Here is a 25115-nt window from a genome sequence, read left to right on the forward strand (position 1 = left end):
AACAAATCACATAGGCAGAATAAAATGTGTTTTAAGTACATGATTACTTCTTATGTTTTTTACTCTGTCAATATTATGCTTTTGGTCTTTCCTTTAGGAGTAGATAAAATCTTTGTTTAGTAATGCAGCTTCTCAAAGGAATCACATATTATAATTTAAATATTGCATTCAGCCCAGAAATATGGTAGTGAGCCCTTTAAATCATATAAATATTCATAAACAAATATTCAGTAAACGAATGTAGAGTTCAAAGTACATCCAATTAGAATTCAGAAAAGAGATGAGTTTTTAAATGCAATTTTAAACTTGTAAAGAGAATCTATCAGGAGGTAATTGATTCCACCAAAGAGAAGTAATGATTGAAAATGCTCTGTCACTAGAGGATCCTCTGGAATATAAAAATGCATGGAAAAAGCAAGTAGGTTACACATTTGAGAACACATTTGAAAAATAAAGCTTTGTAGTATATTCATTAGCAAACATCAGGAATCCCTAAAACGGTATGTGATTATTCACACACTTTTTTCTTAAGCAATATTCCAGGGAGAATAGTGGTGTGGCAAATAAATGTATAATCAATTAGAAATGTCTTCAACTACATGAGTGCACATTATTGCATGTCTTGTTATACCAATGACATTCCAGCCCTGTGCAAGCACAGTAGCTGGTTTTACAAGATATATGACTAATGTTACTCCGTATGAGTGAACAAGATGGAGTGCTGGGGGCAGAGGGGCAACAAGGGACTAAGACTTGCTGTACAAGAGATCTTCACGGTACAAGTCTGGCAAAATTTGGGAAAAGGAGAGTGACATGACTGAAGCCTATTTGTCTCTGGTCTTTTTCCCTTATATTCCTAAGGTCAAAGCAGATGATGGTATTTGAAAATATTACGGTGCTTAGAAGTAGTATTCACACACACACCCACACACACACACACACACACACACACACACACACACACAGAGAAAGAAAGAACATTCGGTTTAAGAATTTTAAATTGTGGGCTTATAGATTCTGAAAAACTGAAATCCCTTTGACAATGTGAGATTTCAAGGGTTATTTTGTGAGGGTGCTTTCAAATGTCTTTTTTTCATTAACCTTATAATGATCTTCCTGTTTATGATGTTTTTCTTTGCTAGACTACAGCTTTGCCCTTCCTCTAATCAACCCTAATGTAAGCACTCTAGTTAAAATGTGTTTTAAAATTCTATAAATATTAAAGTATAAATGGGCTTCTTCCCGTCTTAACCTACAGTTCTTCCCCACACCTAGCTTCTGGCCAAAGCAGTCCTCTTGCCTCGTCTCTGTTGGCCTCCAAAGTTACTGTTTCCAATTCAAAAAACTTCATTAAATGTGATTTGGAATGCTGTACCAATGTCTTCTTTAAGGGAAAATATACCAAAGAAGTCGATATAAATAGATGTATAAAATCGTATTGGAGAAGCTCAGAAGTGCTGCACTCAAGGAAAGCACGGCGATTGACAAGCAATTTAAGCTGGAGTGTGAAAGGATGCAGAAATAACAAGATTTGCATGAAAAATATTGAGATCATGAGAACATCAAATTTAAACTAAAAACTCATGTGCCTCATGATTTAATCATGAGGGCTAACATTACTCTTATAACTTGCAATATCCTTGGCTTTTGAAAATAGTTCTATAATGAGGGTGGAGCATATCTATCTATAAGAAAACTACTGTTATTTTATCCAGGCAGCTCATTACTATGAGAAACAGAGTAATAAGCATCTTAAGTCTTAATGTATATGTTGGGGAGCCCCATCATTGTCTATGGCTGAGCCCTTATTTTTAGGCTGGGACTCAAAGCAAAAGAGGAAAATGAAACCAGGTTAAGAAGCAATCCATTTTTTAATCAATTATGATTAGCCATCCAACAAAAAGCAGAAAGAAGTTCACACTGATGTTAATATCTTTGCATTTATCTTATGAAAAATTTTAATGATTGGCCCAGAACAAGGATTGATATCCTTTCCATACAGAAGTCATTGAAAGGGCTCCATATTGACCTGGTAAGTTTCATTCCTATGAAACAGGCAGCTGACATAGAGTAGATCTTATTTTTCTTTCCCTTTTATTTTTCATGGCATAATAGGTGGTCTGAAAAATCTAGTTGCACTTGTTATCTCAGAGGAGAAATGCACTTCCGACTTCTGTTTATGCTTTCATATCAGACTGTATTGCTGTGAACCTAGATGGCACTTCCAGTGGGATGCCATGTTTAGCCCATGAATGAGAAGACTGTCACAATCAAAAGTGCTTCAGGCACAAACAGATTTGAAACAATCTTCCTACTGACAGGAAGAGAAAAGGCTGGTTCTGAAGATCATTAAAGGTTCTATTGATGTGGTTTTGGGGGCACACATTTAGATTTTCAAATGTGTTTTACATTTGGAACCGTTTTACTCGCATTAAAGCTCAGCTGCTTTCCCTGAGAACTCTTCTTCTTGTCATCAATTGCAGAAGCTTTCATAGAGAACTTACCGTTCCAACTGGGAAGGAGGTGGCAGAGGTGGGGAGCGCAAAGCAGGTGACTGAACGAGCTCTCTTGACTCAGAGACGCCAGGATCGCCTGCTCCACAACATTCTGCAGGATATGAAGTCACAGAGATGAAAGGGGCCACTGGCAGTGTCCCAGAAAAAAAAAAAAAAAAAAAACTTTTCACCATTTAAATATACTGCAGTCTCTGATTTTAAAAGTAAAAAGGCTTTCTATCAATATCAATTATATTAAAAGTAGTTAGGCAGCAAAGCTGCCATGTAATTTCTTGGTGTGTGTGTGTGTGTGTATGTGTGTGTTAATTTGTTCTGGTGACATTCTCTTGACCATTTCATTATAAGAACATCTTGTTATGCAACATTTTATTGTAGGAACATTTCTCCATACAGCCTCTTTTCACTGACATTTTATCATCAACTTTGTCAGGGTCATTTAATCATGCGATACTCCACCATTGACATTTCTTCAAAACGGCAGGCCATGGTAGTAATAGCTCAGTGCTGACAGTTAGTATACTAAACTCTTTAATTACATGATTACACATGCAATTAAGTTTTCCAGGTCCTAATGTAAAACTGTCCTTGTGAAAGGGAAGAAGACACCTCTTCAGTCTTCCTGCTCTGAAACAATTGTGTGAGTTGCACTTAACTAAATTATTATATATAAAATTGCACATCCTCAAAATATCTTCCAAGCCCATTGCTAAAGAATCTTCTATAGCAAGGGAAGGAAAACTACTGCCCATAGACCAAGTCTACTCTGATATCTCTTCTTGTTTGTATTTTTTTTTTTCAAAAAGTTTTATTGGAACATAGCCATGTCCATTTCATGTTATTTCTAGCTGCTTTTGTGCTACAGCTACAGAGTTGAGGATCTGAAATAGACTCCTTCTCACACACTAAGGCTAAAATGCCTGTTATCTGGCCCTTTACAGACACAAATTTGCCAATGCCTGCCCTAAAGGACATTTATTTAAAATGTAGATCTGTGTGCCCAACCCCATGTTACAGAAAAAGAGCATCTGTAAATAGATCCTGGTTAGCTGAATACCCAGTTGTAACTGGGAAGGAGGCAAGAAAAGTGGAGAATGAAAACCTTCAAATGTTCTACCCTGTCTTCACTCAAAAAAAATACCAGCTTCAGAAAATGTTTGGCCTACCTGATTTATTCTCGTGCTCATCTGTCTTCAATCTCTTTTGAAGACAGAGGGGACCATTCGTTACCTAATCAACTAATTAGTCCTATAGCCTTGACAAAGTTACTGACTAAACAATATGCAAATAAAAATTTAGTCCATTTTTAGCTTTGAAAAATCTTTAATTTTTTAATTTAAGAATTATGACTTATCCTATAAAAATTCAAACAAGGCCGGGCGCGGTGGCTCACGCCTGTAATCCCAGGAATTTGGGAGGCCGAGACGGTCAAGAGATCGAGACCATCCTGGTCAACATGGTGAAACCCCGTCTCTACTAAAATACAAAAAATTAGCTGGGCATGGTAGCGTGTGCCTGTAATCCCAGCTACTCGGGAGGCTGAGGCAGGAGAATTGCCTGAACCCAGGAGGCAGAGGTTGCGGTGAGCCAAGATCGCGCCATTGCACTCCAGCCTGGGTAACAAGAACAAAACTCCATCTCAAAAAAGAAAAAAGAAAAAAAAAATCCAAACAAAACTGATGAAAGGAATTATAGAAAACTCTCCTTTTCTCAAATCTCCCATTTCCATTTCTTAATGGATACAACAATTAGTTCTTCAATGATCGTCCTTGCAGAATCCTTTTTCTTTTAATCTCCAAGAATTTCCTATGAGTATTTTACTTTATAAGGTCTTCCTACACTTTCCATACTTACAAGTGCTAGATGAGTTGTATATCAAAACTCGTTGGCTCTGAGGCAGCTTCTGCTGGTCCATGACTGATACCCCAGAAAGAAATGATTATGGGCTGAACTGGGAATCAAGAACATTGTGATATAAGTTTTTATTCACAATTTCTGACTTTGCTGCTTTCTTTTTTATAATCATTTATCCTTCCAGAAATTACTTGCTTAAAACCTAAAGATTTTCTGTATACTCAGGTATATTTTCCTTCTTCTCTTCCCCTTTCCATTTATCTCCATTCTCTTTCTTTTGATTTGATAGTTTTTAAACTATAGATGATTCATACATTTTCCCCCTAGCATTGCCATCTCTTCCAGAAGCCTTGTTTCATGATTCCTTCAGCAGACAGACAGTGCTGTGCCACCTCTCCGCAAGCATCTTTTGAAAGTGCGTTTTACTTCTGTAACAGGCAGTTAGAGTAGTTTTAGTTGCTTCTTATTGCAGAGCAAGGCACCTGCCATCATTGCTTTGCCTACTTTTCATTGTATTCACCCTCTTGAAATAAAAGATATTAACACAGCCATCCTTTCCATCTGTTCAAGCCTAATAAACCAGAGACTACTCATCACAATTTATTGCTTTTAACTCTACATTATTCTTTAGGAACTTTTGTCTTTCTTTTCCATGTTACCTTTTCCTTCCCCATTTTTTGAATAATAAGTATTTCTACCCTTTCACACTAGGTAATGAAACTTTTAAACCCAGTCATTATATTGCTCTGCTCAACCACCTTTTAAATACAAAAATATTTGCTTATGAAATAAATCTGCATTGGTGAAACCTAGTTCTTCTTTATCAACTGACAAATATTAGCTTTCTATTGTCAATTCACCTTCAGCATGCAGACATTTTACAAAATAGATGTAAAGGGACATACACATCAGAAACTGCTTAAATCATTCTTGCTCTGCTATCAAAAGCTTCTCTGTTCAACTTTTCTTTCTTTGTCTTCCCTCCTATAATGTGCATTAAAAACTGTCACCAGCATACCTTATGATAGCACACTGTTTCTTGCTTTTTTCCCTCAAGTCCTATAATTTGTAATTCTGGAGGGTTTTTAAAATGGAAAGGACAGAAGGATAGGAAGATTAGCAGTGAAACTGTCAGTGAAGGGTAAGAGGGGAAAATAAGAATAAAATAAGAAACAAGAGGAAATAGTTTAAGAGAAATAATGTGTGAAACTATCAACTGAAGTCTTAAGAGTATTATCAGCTCTTTTGATAAGACTGGAACAGAAGAGAAACACATGGATAAACTGAATGAATGGTATAATGTAAACTTGCCAGAAAACACTGTATGTGATTGCTAGAGTCAATCATTAAGCTGAAGGCCTATCATTGCTATGTTTCTGCACTATGGTTCATAGAGCATCATTAGAAATCTTCACAGCTCTCTCTAGCGCATATCCTGTGGATGAAAATGCTAACAAGAAGGTCTGCTTCTTTAATTACATGTGTAAGCGAGGAACAAGGACAAGATGGCCCCCCCTTTTGCCGGTCATTTGCCTTCTCTTAGCTCCTCGATTTGAGCAGAAGTGGTCCATTGTGCCTCAGCTGTACTTGGTACAGTTCTCAAGTATATAACTTTTCTGGCTACATAGCAGCTGTTTGTGTACTTGTCTGTCAGCCTTACTAGACCGAAAGACAGGTTAGGAATTCATGCTAATTTATCGTTTCGTCCCCCAGGCACCTAGCTTTATTTTCTCAGGAAACGTTTGATACATGGATGAGGGACGGGATGAACGAGAGAATGAGAATAGATAACAAAAAGATCATTCTCTTGTTTTCTTGTTATGCTAAGATATAATCACAATATAATTAATGGATCAAGTTCTGCTCTCTTTGTGCTCTTTATTCCAGATTTTTATGTAACAGCACACCAAAGAAAATGCTCGAAAGAAGCATAAGAGAATGGATCTTCTTGAGAGAATAACTGCTAGACGGAGGACTCTGGTTCACTGAAATAATAATAACAATATAATAGCTGCTGTGGTCTGAAGGTTTAAGTCCCTTCGAATTCATATGTTGAGGTCCAAACCCCCAAGGTGAACATATTAGTTCACAGGTTTTTGGGGAGTAATTATATTATAACAGTGTTGCCCTCACCAATGGGATTTGGGCTTTTATGAAAGATCCCTGAGAGAATCTCCTGGCTTCTTCTACTATGTGAGGACATAGCAATAAGGTATTTCCTATGATGCCAAAATGTGGGCCCTCACCAGACACCAAATATGCTGCCATTTGGATCATGGACTTCCCAGCTTCCAGTACTACGAGAATTAAATTTCTGTTGTTTATGAACTACCCAGTATATGATATTTTTCATAGCAGCCCCAATGAACTAAAACAATAGCTAAAATGCATTGAATGTTTAGCATACGCTAGATAGCATTTTAACACCCTATGAAGTAGATCATCTTATTTATCTCATTTTGCCATAGAGGAAACTGAAGCAACATGTAGTAAATTGCCCAAGAACAAAACTAGCCAGTGAAGTTACTGCACGGTCACCCAGCTATGAGCCAACAGCTGGCTGTCACTAGCATGTAAGGCCAGAAGATTCTCATGACACTATGTCCCTGGACACTTACAACACTTTATAATTGTATATTTAGTTTTAAAACATGAAACTAATATGTGCCTCTACTACTACTTGGTACTTCCTTAAAGTACAAGGATGTCTGATTTTGCTTACCCAACACAGAATATAAGAAGTGATAGCTACTCACTAGTTTTTGAATGAAAAGCAAGGCTGGCTGCTACTCAGAACCCATACCCTCAACATGGTATAAGACAAGAGCAAGTTGTTCCAGAATTCTAACCTTCTAAACACACTCCAAACATAAAGAATCCACGAAGTATAATGGCAATGAGTTTTGAGGTTTAGAAGGCATACACCACACTTCCAGTCTGCATGTTATCAGCAGCATAGAAAGCCTCAAACATGAGCACCCGCACTAGAGCACATTATTTTCCTCTCAAATCATGTAGAAGGAACCCCCAGTTTCCCCAGCGTTTTTTTCTTCTATCATTTAAAAGGCACCATCTCTTTAGTACTCACCCATTTTCTCCTGAAGCCCCACTTAATCTCATCTCATCCTATTCTTCAGCAGGAGACCTCCTTTAACATATTTGAAAACCGAAAATGTCTCGGCACTAGTTTCCAGTTAAAATAAGAGTATTCCCTACATAGCTAACAAGCTTCTTTGTACAAAGAAATTACTTATGTTCTCTTGTCTTATGCCTGACATTTGGCTTGCCTTCTTTCACCTCCGATGGATCTTAGGGTCATACCCTGGCTGTTTCCTAAACCAGTTGTAACATTTCTCTGCTCATCTAACTTTCCCTCATTTCCACATAGACTGTTTGCATTCTGGAAACCCCTTGTATCAAATGTTGGCTTCATTTTATTTTCTATAGGATCACTAACGCCACATGTATTTGTCAATCAAGTCATTTTTGACTTGTCAATCAAATTCCTACATCTACACGTTCATTCTTCAGGAGAATTTAATCCAAAGAAATTTATTAATATCTGCATGGGCAAGGCACTTTGGGGGAATTCGCAGATGCAAAATACTATTAGAATCCACTCTCAGCGAGTTTAAACAGTCTTAGAAGACTAAAACCCAAATAATTAAATAAAAAAGAATGAGTCTTATTCTACAATACACATTAAATGTAAGGAAAGATTAATGCAGCCATAAAATGGCTTTACAGAGAAGATGGCTGACTTGAGATTTAACGAATAAGTAGAAAAGAAATAAGAGAAGAGAAAAAACAATCTAGACAAAGGGAACACCACCAATAATGGCAGAGTGGTTGTAGAGTCCACAATATATTCAGAGAATAGTAGGTAGACAAAGACAGCATAGGCTCAGGATCATGAATTCGGTATAGGTATCATTTAGGTCTTCACTGAATTAGTAAGAAGTTTGGATTTTATAGACAATAAGAAGGCATCAAAATTTTGAGCACAGCTGTGGCATGATTAAGACCCTAGATTAGGAAAATCACTTAATACGTACAGCAAACAGATTGGAGAGGGTTTAAGTTGGAGGCCAGAATTCTATATAATAAAATCTTGCAGTGGTTGAAGTGAGAGGGGGACTTAACAAGGGCAGTAGCAGGAGGAGGCAAAGTAGGAGTGAATGAGAAACCTGAGAAGACAGAAAGGATAGGACTGAAAAAATTAAGGAAGGAATAAAAGATGACACTATGGTATGCTCGATAGGACAGGAGATCCTTTCAGAGTTCCTCTAGCAGTCTTGACTTTTTTCCCCAATACATGGAAGTTTCCCTGGAAAACTTCTTGTCACCAGAAGTCATAAAACTTCCACTACTAAATGCAAATAGCTGTGGAAAAGTTCACAATAAACAGAATTCAACGAAATAATCTCAAATCCAGGATGAAGCTATAGATTTAGTTTAACTTTAGAGAGTCTAATATAGCTATCCTATTAAAAAAAAAAAAAAAACCTTCAGGCTCTGGGGTACATGTGTATATTGGTAATATAGGTAAACTTACTTCATGGGTTTTTGTTGTACAGATTATTCTGTCGCCCAGGTGCTATGCCTAGTATCCAATGGTTGCTTTTTCTGATGCTCTCCCTCCTCCCATGCTCCACCCTCAAGTAGGCTCCAGCATCTGTTGTTTCCCTCTTTATGTCCATGAGTTCTCATCATTTAGCTCCTACTTATAAGTGAGAACAGGTGGTATTTGGTTTTCTATTTCTTCATTAGTTTGCTAAAGATAAAGGCCTCCAGCTCCAACCATGTTCCCACAAAAGCCATGATCTCACTCTTTTTTATGGCTACATTGTATTCCATGAAGCTCTCTTATAATTACTAAAATCAACCCACAGGAAATTAGCAAGAACCAGGACTGGAAACACAACTACTGTTTTCTGTTCCAGGAATCTTTCCATTGACTATCCCTCTTTCTAATAACCTAGCACTCAACTTCTTGGGAGAAATTCGTTGGCAGCCAATATGAGCAAAAATTAGACATAAAATAAAATATCTGGGAAAAGAGAAATGCCTAATGATGGAGGTACCTGAACATGGACAAGGGTAAGGAAATTTAGACAAATATAACTCTATGCAATTCATCACTTTTGGACATTTCAGAGCCTGCTTATCAAAAATTACGCATCACAACTTTGTTAACTAATGGCTACTGCTAGAAAGTATTTTGTTTTCTTTAAATCTGACTCTGACTTCAAGCAGTGTACATCTATTTGTGTGATAATACGGAAAATAATTTTCTCCTTAATTTATCCTTTCAAATATATTACTGAATTCTTATAATGTTCTTATTATTCTTATTCCTGATGATATTGTGATAATTTGTTTATCCTTGCCTTATAAGATACAGAACTTTTTTGCTTTCTCTATTTCCTCCATCATTTTCCAACTTGTCAAGTGGAGAGACCAAGCTGGAAGATATTGTTGTAATAGGGTCTCATATATACCAGGAAGAGCTGGTTTACCTCCTTATTTGTCTTTGTCTTACTAAAAGTCATGTAACATGCTAGAAAATGTTTCTTACTAGTGTATTACTCATTTAGCATGAATTTTCGTCTAGTAAGTCTTTTCTTTTCCCTCTGGCCATATTTATGTATTGGTAATAACATCTTGTTTTGTGTCTCTTTTATTGTTCTCCATCTTTTGCCTTATGCCTTTAATTCTGCCTTTACAATTTTAATTTCTACATATGTCATCATGAAAACAATTATTTGACACTAAATCTGATGCTAGTGTTCTTTGACTGCCACCATCACCAACCTTCACACCTTCCAGACACAAATTGAGTTAGAATGGAATTTTTTGTACTTCTTTCCCTCTCTCTCTCTCCCTCTCTCTCTCTTTTTCCTTTTTTTCTTTTCTTTTTTTTTTTTTTTTTTTTTTTTTGAGACAGAGTCTCTCTCTATCACCCAGGCTGGAATGCAGTATGTGTTCTTGGCTCACTGCAATCTCTGCCTCAGCCTTCTGAGTAGCTGGGATTATAGGCACCCATCACCCTGCCCTGGCTAATGTTTTGCATTTTTAGTAAAGATAGTGTTTCACCATGTTGTCCAAGCTTGTCTTGAATTCCTGACTTCACCTGATCCTCCCACCTCAGCCTCCCAATGTGTTGGGATTACAGGCATGAGCCACCATGCCCAGCCTTACTTCTCTCTTTAATAGGAAAATAAAGGCAGGGGGAAGAGGGGTAACTGCATTAAAAAATGAAATCTTCCACAAATTCATAATAAAAAATCCTCAAGTGGTCAAGATAATATTAGAATTTAAGTAGAATTACTTAATCATCATTTGAACTAGGCTGAGAGAGCTACAGTTCATGTTTTCCTCTCTACTTCTATTCCTGCCTTAGATGTTATATGATCTCAAGACACATGACATAATCATAATCTTTCCTCTGATATCTTCCAAATTTCTACCTCCATCCTTTATGTCTCCCTTAATTCCCAACTATACACTTAATTGTCTACTTATCATATCTGTTTAGATGCCTCATAAGCATCAAAACTAATCTTAATTTTCCACTTGTCTTTGTAAATCTGTGAGTTTCCTCATCTCTCTGAGTTCTGATTTTCTTATCTACAAATTGGGGATGGACTACCTACTTCAAAGGGTTGATACTGCTATGAAATCTGGTCATGATTGTAAAACACCAAGTACTATGTAGGCGTTGATACATAACAGATAGTGACTCTATTTATTTCCTTCCTTCCTATTCTCTCCCATGGCTTTCAATCACTGCCAGATCATTCTGATTCCCTATCCCTACCTTGTGGAGCTGTCTTATTTCCTGGTTCCCTCTTCCCTCATTCACAAGGAGCTGTATAACTATGGCAATGCCCCAGTAATCATAATTTCACCTGTCTTCCCACTTCTTCACCCACCAAAACCCACCAGCAGCTGTGTGCAAAGCAAACAAAAAGAGTAGTTAGCAATTGTTTTTAAAAGCATTTTTGTTATATTTATATTCTTTTGACTATAAATATGTTTTGCTGTATAAATACCACTGATGGTTATAATTATACTTGAAATTTCAGCACTTTCCAGTTATAGCTGAACAAAACTGCAGAACACTAGTTTCTACTTGAATGATGAATATGTTCATTACTAATTAGCATATTTTGCATATTCTAATACATTACTTGGCTAATCTATGACTGGGCTTTTCTACATTACTCTGAGAAATTGAGAATTGACTATTCTTAAATAAATGTCAAGACTATATTGGAATAAAATGAAATTATTTACCCCAATGTAAGCAACATTCTTGACAAATATGCAGTTAATGAGGGCTAATGATAAACTCCAACATTGTAACAAAGCAGCTTAAACCCCTTTCACAGTTGCTTTCAAAAAGAGAGAAAATCCTCACTAAAAATTGAGGGAAGTTTTATCAACAAAGAAACTCTTTGGACAAGTGTAAATGTCTGCAGCTATGCTTGCCAAGTGAAGAAAAGAGAATACCCAAGACATTCATTTCGAAGCTTGTTGGGTAAAGAATAGATTTCAAATGTGTTTCCAAAAACATTCATTACAAAACAGTCAGGTTTACATTTTTGAATTGTTAGTTACTAAGTCATATAAAAAGTTCATATACTAAAGATTTTTCAGCTTGCTGTGAGCAAAATACTGTGTGTCAATTCACATTTGACACACTAAAATACTTTAAAAAATATTCTGAATTGGCCTTTTAAAAACAATTCAAGCATTCAACTTTATTTATTCACCTCTATTCCTACTTAAATATGAACATGTGGAAAAGAAGTTCACCAGGGGATAGATAATATGCAGCAATTTGAAGCAAGGAAACATGACTTGACATCTTGTCTGGTTGACAGAAAACCAAATAATAGACAGCACACAATAGCAAAAACTGATGCTAGAACTGTTTCAGAGGATTATGTCCTGAAAGCATAAGTAACTCTTTGAATCAATTTCTGAGACTAGATGGAGCAACCGAAGCTTGTGCTTCACATCCAATAGAGACTAGAGGAAAAAGAATAATCATTTTTATACCCTTTCATAAGCCATAATCTCCATAATGGATATATGGGAGTAGGACTCTTAGAGATAAAATGTCTTCTACACTTGCTCTAAGCATTCTGAGCTTACTGTCTTTGGTCCCAAGGCTAGCCTTACCAAGAGTGTGGTATTCTGCAATGCTTTTCTCTGAGTAATCAGCATGCATTTATTTCCTCACTTGGCTGGATGCTTTAATCCTGTATATCCTTGTAAGGCAATACAACTAGACAGTGGAAGTGGGAATCTCACAATTCATGTGCATATATTCTAATTGTACAGAAATTTAGATTCTAATGATATTTGAGCTTGTGCTCAAATGTATGAATAGAATTCATTCATTTATTACATAGGTACTATTAAGGAACTTTTATGTTTCGGGTTTCTGATCTTCAAAGATCAATGAGATTCACACTCTTCTACAACAAAGGTTTATCCAGTGGAGTGTTTATCTCAAAAGATGACTCAGCACATTTCTTGTTAGAGGGTTTAACTCTTAAAAAGTATTTGTTTATAATCTAGCAGAAATCTTCCTTCCCATTATTTTTATCTATCCTAATATTACTTTTCAGAGAAGACTAAAAGAAGTTTACCTCCTCTATTTGAAGCCATTTCAAGAATTTGGGAATCATAAATGTTTTTTAAATTTTATTTCTTTTTCTGTTTTCATTGTTTAGTGCTTAACTTTCCAATTTGCAGTAATCATTTTTATTTTGAAATGCTATTCAAGTCCCTCACCAACCCTGATCACACCTCTGGATTCTTTCTGATTTATCAGTATCCTTTTGGCAGTTTATCCAAAAGCGAAAGCAGCATTCCAAGTTACTTTAGTGGCAAAGTAGCACCACTATGTTGAATTTGGTTGCCACCATTGCATTTCTTCCATATGAAAGAGAGCATTAGCTTTTGAATAGTTTTGTGATATGTGGGCTCACACTGTGTCTTTGAATACTAAAAATTCTTGCAAATGAGAATATGGCTGTATGCGCAACCCATGAGTTTAAAATGTTTAGCACAGAGTTGTTACTAAATAATGACCAAGAGTAGCTTAAACAAATCAGTGGGTTTTTTTTCTCACATAAGCTAAAGTTCAGAGGTAGTAGTCCAATGCCAGTGTAGTCATCATTAAGAAATCAGCAGAGCCTGCCACTCTGTCATATTCAGATGGTCATGTTTAGATGATCTGTTTCAGCATTTTGATTATCATCTCATAGTATAGCTGCTGCGCCTTCAGTATCACGTCCACATCATAGGCAAGAAGTGGGGGCTAAGAGACATGCCAACCTAGTCTATCCATTTTGATCAGGAAAACAAAAACCAACCTGACAGAATTCCACTTACATCTCATAGATCAGAATTGCACCACACGGCCAATCCAATCCCAGCTGGAAAGTAGTCAGGGAAGGAGTCGAGTGTCCACACTAACTACATACACAAAATTAAAGTTCTGCCAACTACTGTGGCCTACCCAGATGCTCATTTATAAAAGGCATTAAAATAAATTTTCTTGGTATAATGGAATAAGAAAAATAGCAGCTGATATCATCTGGCTCCTCCTAGATTGGATTTTACACTTTATTCTATTTTATAGGTACCTCTGCCCAGACATTCTTAGAACTACTGGCTAAGCCCACGAAAAGTGTGAACTACTTAGTAAAGCTAAGATCATGTGCAAAGTTTGAAAGAGCTTATAATTTTATAGGGGGTATAAGAAGCAAGCCTTTTACTTCATGTCTCATATTTATGCTTACTTGTAATTGTACTGTTGTATTTATATACAAACAGTTGTCCAGAGCAGTTGTCTCAGTTCTGTGCAATAAATAACTTCCCTTTCTCTTATGCGAGTAAGCTGTCTTCATGGTACTAAACTGCTCTAATAATATCTCCTCTCCTCAAGATAGCTAATAATAATATTTGGGAGTCCCCCAGCATTTTTTTTTTTTACTTTTCTGAGCTTCAGAACGCCTTCTGTGCACATCCACAGCCCTCCTCCACATGGCTAGGAATTGTGCCAGGCTCTCTGTTATACACTCAGTTACATCTGCTCCTTCTACACATTTAGGATACCAGGAACACAGATGTTCTTGGCTTCTAGTCATTTCCAGCATTGTTTCCTCTGCAAGTAAATTTTTCATTATACATTTATCAAAGCATGTTACTTCCTGTTGGTCCTCATCCTTACCACTAGATCAGCCATATTGTAGCAATGTCCCTTTAATTCTGGTTGTCCTCTCTTCTCTTCTAGGCTGTCATGAGTAATCAAGGACCCTCAAGTTTCACCTCGAAAAAAGAATATAGCTGAGCAGAGGCGACTTTAGTTCTGTAATGAAAGGCTCCAAGAGAAATTACAGAGGCAGTTGTGAAACCCAAAATATGAGAGGTCAGAACATGAAATATTAAGTGCTGATATTCACTTCAGAACATCAACTAGTGTAACTTCATTAACTTGTCAAATTATTGAATATAATTCAGTATGTTCCAAACTAAAGTCACCTGGGTATATTCTTAAAAATATAAGAACTGCTTGGGATATTATTAAATACTGATTCCAAGCCCCACTCCAGATTTACTCATCCCACATTTCAAGGAGGAAACAGGAAATCTACATTTTCAAGTAATTTTTGTGATTAGAATTTTGAGAAATGTAGTGATATTTTAATGTTCATTGGAAACACGGAAAAGAGCAAAAAACCTCAAACTTTTATTCTCAAAAATAGAGTTGAGAAGGCTATTCCACGCTGCACAGATTAAATACAGATCATGTAAACAAAGAAGAGTAGCTACTGTATACAGGGAGTTCTTTCCTTGCAGATGTCTTAAGATTCATTTTCCTTTAATTTTTTTCATATTATATCAAACGAAAGATTGATTGGAAGCACAATAAGATGGGCAAAAGAATGCTTCACAAGGGTTTTCTCAGGAAGGAAAAGAAAACCCAAGGGAAAGAATCAGAATGTCCTTACACTTGAGTGAGCAAACCCTGCTGATCAATAAGCTTGTTCCACAGAAAACTAAACCTTCCCACCACAGGATACCACATTGCAGGGGCAGGTACATGGGGCCATACACAAAGGGTGGGGCTTCTACGAAAGGACTAGAGGTGGGGTACATGGTGAGTCAAGCCTGGAGGAGGAAAATCTGCTCCTTTAATCCTTTTCAAAAGACTTTTCAGTTGAAAGAGAATCAAAGTCACAATATTCTGATTCTCCTCTCTTTAACAAAATTAATAATATTATTTATTATGACCAATGTGAGAACATCAGTTAGTGCCTTAAATTATTTAAATGAAACTATTCCACTTGATTTGGCACTAATGCTCAAATCGTTTTAAGAGGTAATAATAGCTATTGGGGGGATTTTAAATGCAGAGTTAGAAAATCTCTGCTGGTACCGTGCTTTCTATTAAATAGAGGTACAGGCTCCTGCTGTCCCCATCATAACTATAACTCACTATGAGGCACGGAGCCAGGAAAATCAGCTCTGCTCCCCGTGGAAATCTGCAGAAAGGAAAAATTCAAATATTCTTTATATAACTGGTTGATAGATGTATACAGATATTTCAGGACTCACAGATACAGATTAGATAGATAGATAGACAGATAGACAGATAGATAGATAGACAGATAGACAGACAGAATACATGTTAGTTGTTATTTTGACATTTGACAGCTCCTGGTAAAGGATGCCTCTTATCTGTAAACTCTCCAAATCTACTCTCAGCATCTTACAAAGAACAATAATTATTTATTGATCTAAGTGTTAACAATGTATCAATGAGTCTAGAAATAAGACTCAAGGGCAAAAACTGTTCAGAAGGATGGTTTTAAGGTCCTTTTCTATGACTCATAATACTAAGTTTAAATGTATAAACTTTAAAAATCTCATATGATTTTTGTTATAAGTAACTATTTTTAACTATGGTAAAACTTAGCACAGGTAATCATGAACAAGTCACCTTATAACTTCATGACTTTTATTTTTAGCAGAATAGATACATCTATTGGAGTATTCTTAAGACAACAGATATGAAACCACCATGAAAATGTAAACTTCTTTTTACTTGTTACGATAAAAAGTAAATGAAACCACCATGAAAATGCGAAGTGTTCTTGTTGCTTGTTACTTTAAAACAAAAATAGTAATGCCTGGAGTCATTTTGTCTATAAAAGGTGCCCAATAAATGTTGTCTGTATTTGAGTGAAGATGAGAATAAGTAGTAGTTCAATTTTCCTATGTCTATGCCACAGAATATAGCCACTAAATACATTACAGGTGAAAAGCCAGATAATCATATATGCACTCTATGAAAACATTTTGTTTTGTTTTCTTTTTTTTTTTTTTTTTGAGACGGAGTTTCACTCTTGTTACCCAGGCTGGAGCGCAATGGGGCGATCTTGGCTCACCGCAACCTCTTGGGCTCAGGCAATTCTCCTGCCTCAGCCTCCTGAGTAGCTGGGATTACAACCTTGCATCACCATGGCCTGCTAATTTTTGTATTTTTAGTAGAAACAGCATTTTGCCATGTTGGCCAGGCTGGTCTCAAACTCCTGAGCTCAAGTGATCGGCTTGCCCAGCCTCCCAAGGTGCTGGGGTTACAGGTGTATGCCACCAGATCCTGTCTGGGAAAAGATTTTTAAAGGAAAAATAAAATAAATTATGCACCCCAGGTATGTGATTGGTTGGTTATACATGTGTCAATAAAAAGAGATCTGCGTTTTTGTAAATACGACTTTCCCAACATGCTTTCTTGTACCACCATGCTGGAAGCAGCATACCAATCTTTCTTTGCTCAGCTGCCATTCCCCCATCTTATATCGTAGGACAACCAATCACAGGTATAGACCATCGCCTGTCAGTAGAGATGAGCTCTTGATCCAGGCTCTCAATCCCCTGTCTAATACAACTGAGCCAAGAAGGGGCCATGGGACCCTGTTAGGACCAGTTTGAGTACTTCCCTGTAAGATGCAATAGGAGTCCTGGAGAAAGGGGTGTCTTGTTTTTGCACTAGAGCTGCCAGCAGCCATTTTTCCCATGATATAAACAGAGCCAGTTGTTAGCAGAAGAGAATAAGGGCAACACAGGCAAGAAGAGGAGAATGAAGGAGGAAGCGGTGAGCAAGCGAGGAGAAGAGAGAATTAGCGAGCTGTTTGAGGTCCTGAATCCAGCCACACAGAGAGATGCTCTGGCTTAAGCTAGTTTGATTGAGTTCAGCAGCTTTCACTTACAAAAGAAGAAGTTTTGGCCAACACTAAACAATCTATATACATAGATCTGTAGACAAAGCAATCTGAATAAATGCATCGGAAAGCGTAAGTTTTAACTCTCCAGAGACGATTTCTTTGAGACTCATGTTTCTTATTTCTCTCATCTTCCAAAGAAGACCTCTAGGTGGGTTTTTGTCTCACAGGGCTCCATTTGATAAGATAAAAATCAGATTTTAACATATTTTGAAATACAGGACAATATACTTTCTCAGAGGGAGGTCCCTTCAGTTCTGCAACTGTGCCATGAGGCCCAGACCAGAGAAATACACACATCATCTCCCTGGAAAGAAGAGACAACTGTCAGCCAAGAAAGTAACTCAGTGAGGATTTTCCTTAATTTCTTTATTTTCTTTTTTTTTTTTAATCACATTTTGACAGATCAGGGGACAGAAAAGACCAAAGTAGTCAACCAAAAATACAAATAAGAGAGGTAAGACTATCAGGGCCTGATGATTAAGTTCCGGAAGTCCTAAGGCATTTCCATGATTATGTAAAAATTAAAGTGAAAGTCACATGAAACACCCTTCAGATCTATGTCATAATCCCATTCGGGTGCCTGACAAACCTTGAGAAGCCAGAGTGACAATTACTGATTTACCTTTCTGTGCTGAAAATGGAAGTTGAAAGTTAAGTGGCAACATAAAGCTAAGCACCTCTGAGACTGAGTTTCAAGTCTAGACTAGACAGAAATGACAGAAAATCATTAAGAACAGAAGGCATTAAAAGGTCAGAAATAAATTGTTATCAAGCCCCGTTTGACCATTTTATCAGTCAGAATTTTTTCTTGGCTCTCAAAAATGTGGTAGCATTTTCTTATCTCTGGAGATGAGTATGATATTATCAGAGCTGTATAAATACACTGATATTCAGATTCTAGGAATGTTTTGTGTAAAAACCACTGTTCAAAAAAAAAGATTCTCAAATCGTTTTTAAAAAATATATTTGTCTTGTCTCCATCTGTCTGGCATGTTACTTAGTGTAAAGATGTTATAATGTTTATCCTTGAAAGAGAAAACCAGTAATGTCTTCAGGTTTAGGCTTCAATGCAGTTTTTTATTTGTTTTTTGTTTTGTTTTTTTAAGATGGAGTTTCACTTTTGTTGCCCAGGCTGGAGTGCAATAACACTACCTCAGCTCACCACAACTTCCACCTCTCAGGTTCAGCCACCGAAGTAAATGGAATTACAGGCATGTACCACCACGCCCAGCTAATTTTGTATTTTTTAGTAGAGATAGGGGTTCTTCATGTTGATCAAGCTGGTCTTGAAATCCTGACCTCAGGTAATCCACCTGCCTTGGCTTCCCAAAGTGCTGGGACTATAAGCGTGAGCCACTGTGCCCACAGTGCAGTTCTTGATGAGATAGTTTAGCTCCAAATCTGAGCCCCAGGATAAGTTACTCTCCATCTCTCTCTCTCTCTCTTCCCCCATTTTCTCTCTATTTATCTGTCTCCTTTCTCTCTCTTCCTCTATCCATTTGGCCAAGAATGGTGGTTTGCAATTCCAGTTGCAAAAGATCAGGAAAACAGATATGAATCTTACCAAAACAAAATTGATCTTCGGCTAAATAAACATGTTAACCAAAATTTGGATAATCTGTGTTTAAATTGTGAAAGTGGAAAATGATGAGTTAAGGAATTGAGTATAGAAGAGAAAAGAGCCTTAATCATTTTAGCAATTAGTATGTAAAGTCCTTAAATGATTCACTAATCACTCTGCAGCTGGTATGCTGAAAAAATATAGGGTACAAAAGCATTCCTTAAATGTCATAGTCCATCAGAATCCACACTTTGAAGAGAATGTAGAGCTGTTGACTTGCCCTCTGAAATTGCACAGCAGAAACTCTGACTAAACCCGTGTAACCTATGGCTTAGTTGTTTTGGATGATATTATTATATTTTAATGAAACCTACTCAGAGTTTCGTCATCTATAAACAGGATAGCACATTTGCCAAGTGGAAAGCTGATATAAATCCTCAAGGCCTTCTCAAAAGCCGTTTAGTTCACAATCACAGAGGTCAGTGAAATATTACTTCTGTGAATCTAAGTCGAAATCTCTAAGTGCTACTTAAATAAACAGTCCCATCTGCAACTTTTTCATAATCACAGGTCTTAATGCTTAAGCTATCATATCCACTTGCCACAAATAGAAATAAAAGAAACAAGAAGGGAGAAAGAAATGAACCCCCTGAAAATAACATTCAAGGATTGCTCTGGAGTTTTTGATTTATGTATCACAAAACATAATGTGCTGCTCAAAAGATAAGAGATTTTCTTTGAGTAGAAGCTAGTTATTTAACCCAACCACAGGTGGTTGGTAATAGCAGTGACTTAAAGAGTTCTATACCTCAGAGTACCCGGTGTTTTACACTGCATATGCCCACATGAGGATACTTATTTTGTTACATATTTGTATGCAAAGCTCACCACTAACTTCGGTGCATCTGTAAACCTACCTGTCTCTCTGCCTTACCACAGTGTAATCAAAAAGAAAAATGTTGCTTGGGCAATAGTTATTTGGCTTTGATGTTGCCTTCTTTTATATTTAGTAAGAAGGTCTTGGATGATTTCAGTCTGCTTCATTATCAGAATTGGTATCCATTTACCTACGATTTGTTCTTGACAGTGATAAAATTCAGAGATATTGCACTGGGTGTGTGGTAGGCTGACAGTTGTCAAGGCTGCTCCTTCGGTCGTCAGAGGCTCCTTTTACGCTACCCAACTGCGGATTGTAAAACCGATTCAAATTATCCAGAAGCCCTAAGGTTATAAATGATGTTCATTTATAGAGAGCTTTTATTCAACAATTCAAAGTGCTGTGCAGGAAGTCATTGTGATAAAACCTTTCTTACCAAATTATGAAGTGTTGTATATGTATACAGTTAAATTCAGAGAGGAAACGTGTCAGCAATTAATCCATGCAATGAAATCCAGCACTATGTTGATTATACCCTGATTTTTAACCCGTTGCAGACTACTGTTGTTTCTCTTAAATGAGGGGTTTTTATAATGATAACACGTGTGTTTACCCACATGTTTTTTGTCATGACTATCTAAGTGGTTCATGGATTAACATATTGTTATAATTCAATTAACCTACAACTCATGCACAAGAGTTAATAGACTCCTATAACTCTTCAACTAATTTATTCTTCCTGTCATCTGAATAAATATCGTGAGTCAGTTCTGGAGAAAGGCAGTGCTTTCTCGCTCCTTTCTTTTTCTATTTTGCCTGAGGTTGTGCTGCAGTGCCTGTGTGCCCCTGTCACTGGAAGGAAAGAGACATTCATTCTCTTATAAATAAGAACACAAACTCTTTCTCTGTAAATTAGATATTTTTTGCCAGCTTAATTGATTATTTTAGCCAAGCCAAGTTTAGTAAGGACTAGAATAGCACTAAGTTCATTGATCTTCAGTTACTTTAAAGAAGGAAGGGAGAGAAGTCAGAAATGAAGCACCAATTCCTCATTCTATGCATAGAGATTGCAGGAATTGGAGGTGAAGAGGACGCAGCTGCATTTCTTAACTTTTGAATGAAAAGCAATTATGCCGAGAGCCTTCATTTTAGATTGTCAGCGTGGGCCTATGTCATACCCATCCTGACACTCCCAAACTGAAGATTTTAAAGGCCTCCTGCCTTTGTCATTGAGACACCTGTCACCAACTACACTGAATCAGCATCTCTAGATGCTGGGAAATACATATTCAACATGAATCTATGTAAGACGCAACAGTAGGGAGCTGGAATTCTTCAGAATCCTTAAAGAAAAAAAATGAAAGGAAAGTTTGAGCCTGAAAAAGAGCTGAAGTTGTAAAGAAATTTTTCACCCTGTAAAATATACTTCTGATTCCATTTTCACTTGTTCTTAATTGAAATCACTAAACTCCAATGTCAAGATAACAATGTAAATTTTTGAAAATAGTTTTTAAAAATGTATTGACTATTACTAAAAGAAAGTATTGAGAAAAAAATAGGGGTTTATCCATGGGAACTGTAGTCTATCTGGGCATATTACTACAGCAAGAAATATTTCTAAAGACTTTATGTTTTATTTCAAGATAGAATAATAATTAATTAGAAAGAAATAATCTATCAGTCATATATTCTATTCTTTAGGAAACATAGTCAAATAAAAAGAAATGGATTCTTTAAAGTACTCGAAAAATTGTGGTACTCTAAATGTTAAATCTCATTTTGAAACACATTTATTATTCATTCTTACCCTCCTCATCCTTGTCCTCCTGCTTAGGATCATATCTATGAGTCAACTACAAAAGTAGTGCTCATTTCCCGCTTACTCAACTATATCAAGTTATTCAATTTATGATTTCTGAATTCAAAAGAGAGACAACCCCCAGAACTCCAAGTGACACTTAAATGAACTCAGAATTTTATAGTTCACCAGCTCAGATATCTTTCTAAAGAAAGGCTAATTATTTCTTTATACCTTATTAGCTATTTAATGGCACACTTACACAGATATATTCAATGTTAAAAAAGTAATAATTGTATATAACTGATGGAGTAACAAAATCAAATGTATTATATAAGATAAGCCTTTACATGAAGCACTCAATCAAAACTCCTAATACATTAATACATATGATTTTATGCACTATTAAAATTAGAAATATGGTAGTACATATAGTTTCTCTAACCGCAGCCCATTTTATCTTGACAAATTATGATCAACTAAAATATTTAAAATAAATTTCTAGATTAAAAGGATACATAAGGATGCCATCCAAAGTGTGCATACTGCATTTTTAAACAAATTTTAATAACGCATGACATCAAATGACATAATAAAACTACAGTATTAGATCAGGACTTCAGACTTTAGATAAATTCTAATGAAATACAGAGGAAATGGAATCCACTTATTTATACAGGCAAAACCAAGAGGGAAAAAATTAGGTGTAAAAGAACTTTCGACAGGAAGTACTTAACAATCTATCCTAAGGTTAAAACTAATAATATTTTATCATGTGGAATTTAATTTTCATCCATTTTGTCCTGGATATAACAACAATCTATTTATTAACTGACTAAAACACTGTATTGGCTCTCATTTGTTCTACTTTTTCAACAGAATCTATTTAATTGAGGATATTAACATGATACTCTCTGATATTAAACACTCAGCTTTGCATTTCTTTCAATGAAGGCTTTGAAACTACAACTTTCCAGCACGTGGTAAATAGTCAAATGGAATATTGTTTTTTCACTGGCCTATCTTATCCTAGTAAATAAGAGATAGTATGTAATAGGACATTTGTGCATCCTTCTTCTCAGGGCCACACCAAGGCCATCCCAAATGCTAGTATGAATGTCACTTACTGACTGACTCAAGCACTGATCAGACAGTGTATTCACTGAGCATTAACAGTTAAAACTTTAGTTCTCCCTTAATGTTAATGAAGAGTTACCATGCTAGGTGTCGATGCAAAAAAGAGCATAAGGCTTTACAAAGAATCTTATGAGGCAGGCATTACAGCTCATTGTTTCAGAAAATATACACAGTAAAGACACAGCACTGAGAGGATTAAAATTTAGGACAATTGAAAATCCAATTTTTCCATAACACAGATCATCATATTTGCTCGATTTTTAATTTCATCATTTTGATATTGAAACAATATTTTGCTTTTACATCTTGGAAAATTATCAAAATATAAAATTACTCTTTAAAATACTTTGAAATTTTATTTGTAATACATGTCAAGCAAAATGATGACCTCTTCCCCTGCCCTTCATCAAAGATGTCCAAGCTCTAATCCTTGAAACCTGTGAATATGTTGCCTTACATGGCAAAAGAAACCTTGCCTCTGCAGATGTAACTTAAGTTAGAAATCTTGAGAGCAGAAGATTATCCAGTCAGGCCAAAGGCACTCATAAGTGTCTCTACAAGAAGGAGGCAGGAATGTTCAAGTAGGAGACAGATTTGAAGATGCTGTATTGGACAGAGTTTTTCTATCAGTACATTAAAGATGCTGTTCTACTGAATTTTGTGTAGGAGATGAACAGACACTTTTCAAAAGAAGACATATATGAGGCTAACAAACATATGAAAACATGCTCATCATCTCTGGTCATTAGAGAAATGCAAATCAAAAGCACATTGAGATACCATCTCACGCCAGTTAGAATGGCGATCATTAAAAAATCTGGAGACAACAGATGCTGGAGAGGATGTAGAGAAATAGGAACACTTTTACACTGCTGGTGGGAGGGTAAATTAGTTCAACCATCATGGAAGATGGTATGGCGATTCCTCAAGGATCTAGAAATAGAAATTCCATTTGACCCAGCAATCCCGTTACTGGGTACATACCCAAAGGATTATAAATCATTCTATTATAAAGACACATGCACACTCATGTTCATTGTGGCATTGTCTACAATAGTAAAGACCTGGAACCAACCCAAATGCCCATCAATTATAGACTGGACAAAGAAAACGTGGCACATATACACCATGGAATACTATGCAGTCATAAAAAATGATAAGTTCATGTCCTTTGTAGGGACATGGATGAAGCTAGAAACCATCATTCTCAGCAAACTGACAGAAAAACCAAACACCACATATTCTCACTCATAGGTGGGTGTTGAACAATTAGAATATATGGGCACAGGGAGGGGAACCACAACACTGGAGTATTTTGGGAAATAGGGGGGCTAGGGGAGGGACAGCAGGGGGCAGGGAGGTTGGGGAGGAATAACTCTGGGAGAAATGCCTGATGTAGGTGATGGGGGCATGGAAACAGCAAACCACAATGGCATGTGTGTACTTATGCAACAATCCTGCAAGATCTGCACATATACCCCAGAACTTAAAGTACAATTAAAAATAAATAACAAAGAAAAGAATAAAAGAAAATGCTGTACTGCTGCCCTTGAAGACAGAAGAATCACACCATTAGCCAAGGAGTGTAGGAAGCCTCTAAAAACTGGAATAGGCAAGGAAATAAATTCTTTCCTAGAGCCTCCGGAAGAAATACAGCTCTGCTGACACTTTCATTTGAGCTCAGTCAGATCCTATTAAGACTTCTGACTTCCAGAACTACAGGATAATAAATGTGTTGTTTTAAGTCACTACATTTTTAACCATTTTTTTACAGCGCAATAGAAAATGCATGTGGCATAGGGCTATTAACAGCATGTCCTTTCCTACGGTCTTGGCAGTGATGAAGCCACCATAAGCTTCTAAGCATCATAATTGGCACCTACACTAACACTGAGGATACGGGCGAATCTGAGTTATGCAGTTTGGCTCTCCACGCAGTGTTTGCTTGACTCCACACTCCACTTTAAACCATGGAGGCTATTTCGTACTTTATTATAATACCATTCCCAGAACCTATTACAAATTGGAATTAACTCTGTGTCAGTTATTTAACAAAAGCTTCAGT

The sequence above is a fragment of the Callithrix jacchus genome, chromosome 21 (genome assembly GCF_049354715.1).
Source record: "Callithrix jacchus isolate 240 chromosome 21, calJac240_pri, whole genome shotgun sequence".
Lineage (NCBI taxonomy): Eukaryota > Metazoa > Chordata > Mammalia > Primates > Cebidae > Callithrix > Callithrix jacchus.